This window comes from Hypomesus transpacificus, chromosome 17, assembly GCF_021917145.1.
Source record: "Hypomesus transpacificus isolate Combined female chromosome 17, fHypTra1, whole genome shotgun sequence".
Classification (NCBI taxonomy): Eukaryota; Metazoa; Chordata; class Actinopteri; order Osmeriformes; family Osmeridae; genus Hypomesus; species Hypomesus transpacificus.
This window is the reverse complement of record NC_061076.1, coordinates 9,103,667-9,113,149: the sequence shown is the minus strand read 5'-3', so window position 1 is coordinate 9,113,149 and position 9,483 is coordinate 9,103,667. Positions and strand designations below refer to the sequence as shown.

Sequence of the window (9,483 nt, the reverse complement as noted above, 5' to 3'; positions counted from 1 at the left end):
CTGCTAACATAATTTCAGTAAGTCATATCATCAGCACAGGGAAAAGTGTGAATTAGTTCTAGCCAGGTGAAAGCACTATCATTCTGATTTGATTTTTTCATTGTATTTATTTGTTATCATGGAGCTCTCCTCTCCATTGTTTGTTGAAAAGTAAATTTTCTTCTTGATACATTTATAATTATAGTGCAGTAGGCCTACATGTTAATTTGCATTATACTAAAGTAACCAGACCTGTATTAATCTTTTTCATCCCTTTAAACTTCATGATGAATGACAAACCCCCTCCTCCTTTACCTGCCCCCTGAGCCTCAGTGCTTTATGAGCATGTGGTATCTCATGACACACATCCCTAAACAAAGAGAATGAGTAAAAAAGTAGCAGCCCTTTAAACAACCCAGACATGTCTTCTGTATCTAATTCAGTATTTGTGTGTGTGTGTGAGTGTGCATGTGTTCAACCCCCGGACCGGTTACAAGGAGATGCCAGAGATTTAGTCCCATTCTAAGACTGCGTCCTGTATACAGTTTCAGATGAGTGAGATTAGAGGTGGTATCATTTTACCTAATACCTGCTGTCTCCTGTTTGAATAGACAGGAAAAGAAGGGATGGGGATATCATCTCTGTCTGGGAAGTGGTCACTTTGGCTGTCATTCTCTGTATTTGTATTAATTCCTCTTTATCTTATAAAGTAAGTTTCCTGTGATCTCAATTAGTTTTTTTGTCAAAACCATCACATGTTTACATAAGAAGTTTAATAAAAGAACGTCCTGTCAAATGCAAATTATGTGAACAAAGGACTTTGTATAAGTTGGCATAGGCATGACAAATATAGAATAATTATATGTTTTCAGGCCCAAACAGCCATTGTAAATCAATTTAAAGAGAGGGCCGCCTTGCACTTTGGAATTCACAGCTTTGAAAATGACGGAGACTTTAGGATGGAGTCATAACAAGGTCAGAATCCAGCCTTGCTTTCATCAAACTCTTTATTTGCTTTTTCTCTGTACTAATTGCTCTATTTGGATCTATATTGACAGTTTTGGATCCAGAAATATAAACGCTGAAAATGTTGAAACAAACAGTCACTGGTGATGTCCAAAACACATGTTCGGAGTGCTGGTTAAGGGGTGTATGTGTGTGTATTGTTTATATTTGTGTATGTGTGTGTCTGTGTGTGTTTGTGTGTGTCCATTTGATGTGTATGTGTGTATTGTTTAAATGTACTGTATGTGTGTGTCTGTGTGTGTCCGTTCATGTGTGCGTGTGAGAACACATGGTGTGTACATATAGTACGCTCCATGTGTCTGTGTTTGCATCGCCTGTGTATGTATGTTACTGATTTCCATAGCTTGAGGCCCTCAAGATGGTGTGTCCATGTGTCAGCCATTACAGCAAATTACAAGTCCTTCCTCATGAAAAGGAGAATGTTCCGCTCTCATTTGGTCATTTCCAGTACTAAAGAGAAGCTCTTGGCTATACTGTGATAGCCACAAGATATCCTGCAGAATCCTAACCGGCTCTGACAGAGTCATGAAACCACCATCCAGGAGGGGATATTTAGCCTTAACAGATATCTGTCTGTTTTGGAACCTGATGAGTCTTATTGAGTATGAATAATATGACCAGGATATTTTGTAATAATTGGTCCAATATTGAAGTTTCAAATTACTTTCCAACAATTAGTCAGCTACAATTACTCTACAACTACAGTTTAAAAGTGCTTCAAATTACATCATTATTTATTGAGGAAATTAGATATTTGTTTTTTGTAGTTTATCTATTGATATTGTGTACAGATTGAAAGGAGAAGCATCTCCAATGACAACCATAATCCTGTCATATGGAGCGTTTGAAGTTTGGGTGCCTTGAACGGACCTCATCAATCTGTCTCATATGACTTGAATGTGACCCTGTCCCCTTCCTATGGGTAAAAAGTACATCTCCTTATTCCCACTCCTACAGGACACACACACAAACTTGCATACCTGAAACCATAAAGACACACATCTTTACTGTATGTAGGAAGCAGCTCCCAAAGCCTCAGGGGACAAGACCCAAGAGATCAGTAGCTGTTACAGATAGACAGATGGAATTATCCACCACCTCAGACCCTGCCTGGTGGACTAACACAATTGATCTACAGGTACACTTTCATGGTTCCTACATCCTATGGCTGAGAAGAGTGTCACTCTACAATGGAGAACAGTTGGATGTACACATTCATATTCATTTCCTACAACAGTTATATAAGTCCTAGTTCATGTTTTATTACACTGCCAATAAGTACACACAGCTGTGTAACTGTAAACAAAAGGTACACCCAGTTTGTCAGACACCCAAAAGCTGGCTGACCGAGAAACTCTGTAATATACTTTTCATCTTGGCAATAAAAAGCAAACGGGGCATGTCTGGACAGGACATTTTCTTCTAAACTTTTATTTACTTTCTCCAAAGTCTTTATACTATCTATTGAATGAGGCTCTCAGGGGAATCTTACTGTGAGACCAGGAATTACAGAAACTGACAATCATGTCATCACACAAGCCACAGAGTGTTTGGGAAATGCCTGCTCTTCTAATCTTCTATTGCTCTGTGGTGAAGGGGGATCTGAACACTGGATCTCAGCGCGTGTGTTGTTCTGTGTGTGTGCAGATACAGTATGAACTTGTGTGTGCATGTATGTATCAATCTGTATGTGTGTATACATAGGTGTGTGTGTGTGGGTGGGGTGGGGGGGGGGGGTCTGAAAGAGAGAGGGAGAGAAAGCTCTGATTAGTTCAGTATACAGTTACATGCCTTCCAGCTCAGTAAGGGGATTAACCAAGACTTGTGGCTGCAGAGTTGACAGCCCTTTAAAGGTGAAATGTTATGAAGTGCAGAGTGTGCACGTGTATTTTGTCTTCTTCTCTGTGTGCGTGCCTGCAGGGTGTATGAGGGAGTGTTGTCTGAGGGATTCTTTTCAACGTTTGTCCATATTTGCGTGCACATCTGCTTTGATCATGCTGCGTTCTACACTGCGGCCTGTTGTCTTTCTGCCTGGGGAGCGACTCATTCCAGCCTCACACTCTTCAGCTCCACAGCCGTGACGTCAACGTCAAACCACAAGCACGTCTTTTATGTGTTGCTGTCACCACGTATTTCCGCACAGTGAGTGAAAAATAACTTACTTTTCCATGAGAGGACTGACAGACACGGACACAGACGTGGGTCAGGGGCTTCAGTGTAACGATTGAGACACAAGAGAGCCACGGACCGAACCTGTTCCTCTTTATCACTCCAATATGCATGTCCTCCATGACAACAACAGTCCTTGATTTTAATGGAGTGGTGAATAGGGGTGTGTGGGAATGTGTGTTTATGTGTACGCACGTGTGTATGTGTATGTGGGGTGGGTGATCGTGTGCACTGTGAATATGGAAGATTTTCGGTGGCAAGTGAAGGTTCAAACTGTCCTGATGAGTAGAGGGGGGTCTTCTTTTCACGAGGTAAATAACATACACTCACACACCCAGTCTTCTCACAAGCAGAAATATCAGAGCTCTCTTTCTCCCCCCCCCCCCCCCCCCCCCCCCCCCCCCCCCCCCCCCCTCTCTCTCTCTCTCTCTATTTTTGGGTCCTGTGGGAATATGTTCTAAGGCTCTGACCTCATCCACCCATTGCTAAATCCCCAACCCTCCTGAATCCTTCTCTCTTACCCCTGCTTCCCCCCCACCACCCCCCATCAATGCTGTCATCTGGACCCACTTTTGGGGTTCTGGGGAATCAGAGACTCTGTGTTGTTGGGGAGTAGGAACACCAGTTACTGTCTCCTATGCTCCATCAAAACCAAACTACTCTTCACCACAGGCCTGGGTTTTGTGCAATTGGATCAAAGCACAATATTCAGTTTGGTCTACCTGCCTCAGAATGTCAATTCTCCAGAAACGGATGTATCACTTTGGAGATCGAATGGAAGCAGAATGTTTCATGTAGTGAAACAGTAGAAGGGAGGGTTTGTGTGCATGAGTGTGTGTGTGTGTGCGTGTGTGTCACAAGGTGTTCAATGACAGAAAGCTGTAGAGGTGTGGAATTACCCTTTCTTGGGTGATGAGAGGAATCCAGATGTGAATATTGTAAATCAGACACACACACGATGCCTGTGCTGAAAAGTTGAAAGGAGGCCCATTTCTGGAGGGCATGTCTACCCAGAAAGCCTACATTTTCTAACTAGTATTTATCCCCAGCCTTCTCCTACAGTGTCTCTCATCTTTTTCATCACATTCTCTCCTGTGCTTACCTCCGTTGGATAAATGCAGTCTGAACACACATGTAAACACACTCACAATCACACACACTCCATATCCTTTTCATATGCAGGTTAAGGTCTAAATGAATGGTCATTCCCTGGATTAGTTGTTGAGAAGAAGAAAGGCTGCAATATCAGGCCAAGACAACCCTCCACCCTCCACAGAAGTTAGCAATCAGAGCTACCCAAGGGGCAATTTCAGCCATTAAGACCACCCATTTGGGGGCTGTGGGGGGGCCTTTGGTCCCCCTAGAGACGGGAGACACACATGCGGAATCAGAAACCCCACACAGACATGCAAGCGGATAGATTATTACAAAATGCCATGAGGGGATAAAGTCAATGTGCTTCATGCACACACTGTCCCTGTCTCGCATAGAAGTAGACACACCAGCACGAATCCAATACAATGATCTTGTATGAATCTAAGATGGCGAGAAGCCCTAACCAAAGATGAGAGAGGATGAACTGCCACAAATTGTAGAGGGGGTGAAGCCAATGGGGGGTAGGGGGTTGGATGTCCATGTGGCACCATATCCTAGGAAAGACTGAGGTAGTTATTCTGTTATTCCCAATATAGTTCAGTTTATATGTCTGCTTCAGAGATGTTTTCAGGATGGCGTATGATGTATTAATGTAACTGCCCTCTGACATTTTGACATGTGATGACATGATTATTACTTTTTCCAGCGTCTTACTTTTTAATATCTATGAACTGACCTCATGTATCATTTGACAGAAAATTAAAACCTTGCACACATTTCCATTTTGAGGAAAATGTGCGTTTGATCAATGCTTCCTTTCCCTGGATGTTATTCTCTGTAAGGTTTCATTTGATCATTGATACCAGCTTGACTTTTCCAAGACCTCTAATCTCAACTCTTTAGGATCCATCATACATAATAAAATATATACTAAAAGGGCTATCTCTTGAGGACAGTACAGATTTACAAAGGACAAACAAACACAAACCTCCAAAACATAGTTTGGCCACAACTTCTCTTTTATCTCATCTTATATGGCCTGGTTGTGTTTTCTTCTGCAACCCAAATGCACCATTATGGACAATGAATGAACGGAACAAGTAGCACAAGGTAAACAAGGCTTCTTCTCCTTTCTTCTTCTCTCAGTCCTCTTGATGCTTATCTCCTGGTCAATTTTGAGGTCCACAACAATCAAAAATAGTGCACAGTTGCACGTCTCTGTCATTTAGCAGACACTCTTATCCAGAGGAACTTACAGTAAGTACAGGGACATTCTCCATGAGGCAAGTAGGGTGAAGTGCCTTACCCAAGGACACAACTTCATTGGACACGGCCTGGAATCAAACCAACAACCTTCTGATTAATATCCCGACTCCCTAAACGCTCAGCCATCTGACCCACATCTCAGTGAGGCTCTCAGATTTCCACATCTAACAGTCCCATCAACAGATGCACCGATGAGAGCAGAAATAAGATGTTATGTTTGCAAATCATGTTTAATAAAATATACCAATATACCATTCAAGTCTTTGAACCTCAGAACAGTACAGATGCAAGAATGCAAATTCAAGTCAACAAAATAGAGAAGAAATACAGTTCTTCAGGACACCCTCATAACTGGGATCTATACATTAAGGAACTTGGATCGCACACTTCACAAGAGTAGCTCATACCTAGCCAGCATCCACACAAACGTGCAAAGAACAGAACTAGAACAATGCCCAAGCAGGAGTTACAACAGTTCCGGAACGTTCCTTTGATCCAGAGATCAAGTCCTATTCTCGTGGCATGTATGCAACCATGTTTACACTGTTCTTCATCACTAAGTCGGAGACAGATGTTTGGTCTGGCCAGGGGGAAGCATACTATAAATGATTGCGCCCAGTGAAACATATGGCTGGCAGTCCTGCCACAGAAAGACTCTCCTGTAGCCCCCTTCTACACAGTACCGTGTGTCAGGTGGTGAGCAGTAGCATGCACATTGCATTATACATGATACTCCCTGATTAAATCAGCCTTGTTTATTATTCTTTTAGCAAAGATAGGGAAGCTTTGTTTCCTGTTTAAATGATTGCACACACGGTGCGTGATCGGGATTTAATACACAATAAGTGCTTCTGTGGAGCATTAGATGATGGATTTCTTCAAATAAGTACATTCTGCCTAGATGAGGAAACAGGCTGAGGGGTATACCTGTCTGTGTGTGTGTGTGTGTGTGTGTGTGTTTGCTTCCGAATACACAGATAATGTTTTGTGCCTCCAAGTTTAAGAAGATGTTGACGCAAAGGCCTCCACAGGCAAGTGACCAGTCTCGTTAAAGCAAGATGTGTCTTGAAATGAGTCAAAGGCATGGACATGTGTTCAGGGAGTAGTGTTTGAACTAGCTAGCAGTAGTATTCTAATTAAATAGGGGTTCCTCTCAGTGTTATCATATAGGCCCTTGGAGGTCAAAGGAAGAAAACAAAGGTTGACAATTAAGTTTGTCTCAGTTATTGGAGAGGCGTTACGGTTTCTATACTTCCTGCTCACTTCCTCTGAGCATGCAGCTGATTAGCAGTGCCATGGCCCTGGCCATTTTAAACAGGTACCATTCCATTACACACTGACCCAGGGTTGTGTGTCGCCGACAGATTAGATCATGTTTCTCTGTCTTTGATTCTGTATCTCAGTCATCCTTCTTTATCTGTCTTTTACCTTGTTCCCCTTGCGTTCTCCTCACCTTACCTTTCATCTCCTTGATACCAGCTGTGTCTGTTTGCAGCGTGTGGTACATGCAGGTGTACAGAGTGAAGGCAGCACACAGGCATGTGAGCAGTCTCCTTCAGTAACAGGAGGAGACATAAGGAAAGGATTACTCTGCCAATTAATGAGGCAGGAGGTAAGGTCAACAACGGGGGTCTCCAGGCTTCGAGCAGAGGAAGGAAAACATGTCTCATCAATTAACTATCCTAAGAGATTAGATACGCTTTAAGTCACTGCCCATTTTATTTTTACCTCAGGATTTGTAGACTTAATCCCGTGTGTTTAGAAATGCTGATTGCCCCTAGGCTCATACTTATTATGAAAAGTCTGCATTTTTTGTCAAGATACCTGGCATGATTCTCTGTGATATATTGTGTGGCTGTGGCTGTGAAATACGTGAGGGATTTGAAAGGGCCAGAGAGCACAGATCTTTTCAATAAAACTATGTACTAAAACCACAGTTCAGAACTATGAGAAAACTTGCAGTTGCATTCCCTGCCATAATCCCACACTTGACAATGTACCTTTGAACTCCATACCTCTGATCCCCCACCCTTTGAAAGGAGCAGAGACGCACCTGCTCTTCAGACAGACTTAAGCACCAGTGGGGCCCTTGAACCCCACTGTTTGGGATTTCACTGTGGCTGTGAGTAGAAGTGGTGTTAAAGACACACTGATACATTGTTTTGCTCTCCACCCTAAATAGTGTGGTTATGATGTAGGCCTACTAGCAAATAAGCATGCATATTACATATTTTGTGGCCAGAGATGCCTTAATCACCCATCAAATAATTACATTCTGAGCTTGTAAGCTTGTCTTAAAGAAAACTGTCATTCAAAGCAGACAGTTGAACCTGTGTGTTTTGTAATTGGGACAGGAATAACTTCTATTTCAGATTTTTTTTTCTAAATTCCATTATAGAGCAGCCACTGTCTTTTCTGATCTAGTGTACCTTCATCCAAACTGAAGTTGAGGTCCGTCTTTCATAAACAACATTTTTGAACTTTCGGCTCAGAACCAATAAATGTATGGCATCGTAAGGAATTTGTAAGTGATATGGACAGTCAATCAAACAATAATGTTATTGTGTCTAGTATGTAAGAGATTAAAACTAAACTGTGTCCACCAAAGAGTCCTGTAATGGAACATTAACACACACTCATGTAGAAAGTTACTCATAAAGTTGTTTTATCTGGTCCTCTGTATTTACTGTCCTTTTGTGACACAATCAGCAGTAATGATCCCCTTCTGACTGAGATGTCAAGCTAGAAGATGAAACCATGATTGCATATCAAGCATAGTGAGGCCTTGTCAGAACTGTGTGCATATCAAAGTGGTTAATGTGCATAAAATGTCCTCCACTGTATTTGCTGTTTAGTGAGGTCACTGTCCATCGGTGTTCTGGTGGTCCCAGTCTGGGCTTTAGACCAGGACACTTCATCCTTTGTCCCCACATGTAGACACTCTCCACACACTTCTACATTTCTACCACCTGCTCCCCTTACTGTCCATCCACCTTATCTGAGAGAGAGAGAGAGAGAGAGAGAGACGTAGACAGAGAAAGAGAGGTGGTGGGGGGGGGGGGGGGTAGAGAGGGGGGGTAAAACCATTAAAATACTTTATTCCTCAGTTGTACTCAAAGGCATATCTACATCATTTGACTTCTGTCTGATGAGTACATTCATACCCTTAGGGACGAACGTCAGTGAGCTGCTGAATATTCAAAAGCGTGATAGTCCCTCTTTTGGTCCATCATGAAGGAACTCATGACCTAGTACGTTCCCACATTTCCCACAGCAAACCTAAAGAAAAAACATCAAGGTGACATGCCTCTACAAACGTTTGCTACCAAATATCATCACCAGTTACTGTGACACTCCATCTAGCTGTAGTTCAAGTGTTGACAGCCACCTAGGGCTGCACATGCCCAAGGTAAGTCAGAAAGCACCTTTATAGGCCCCCAAGCCTCTGGATATCTGGCCACACTGTCTTCATGGATGGTTTCAGAGAAAGCTGGCCAGGGAGAGGAGTGATCAAACTTGGACACACTTGAGAACAGCTCGTATCCACAATCTGAACACACATATATACCTGAGAAGTGAAGCAAGCATTAAAGCAGTCGCTACATTGCTCAGTATAGATACAGGACCTAGAATTTTGTGTAATGTAGTGCGCTGTTTAGATGCAAGTCATTCTCTCATGCAACTCACCAGGCTGAAAGTGGTCTTTGTAAATCTCTCCTCCAGAGAAAGAACAGTAGGACATTTCCTCCATTGTTGAAGATATATTAAAATAAGAGCTATATCAGAACTGATTCAATCTTGTAAGTGTCAGCTCTTCCTTCCCTGTTAGAAGCCTGCCCGTCCAAAAATGGAACTGTTATGGTTGGATCGCATGACAAATAACGTTGTGGTTTCGCAACACTGTCCTCAGCGTGCCACAAGGTGGCAGTACAGTGTGTTTTATGAATA

General features: G+C 42.5%; 1 pseudogene; it reads right to left on the bottom strand.

The window, feature by feature from the left end:
• Positions 1–8,108: 8,108 nt before the first annotated feature.
• On the bottom strand, positions 8,109–9,425 carry LOC124479020 (annotated as a pseudogene).
• Positions 9,426–9,483: the final 58 nt, after the last annotated feature.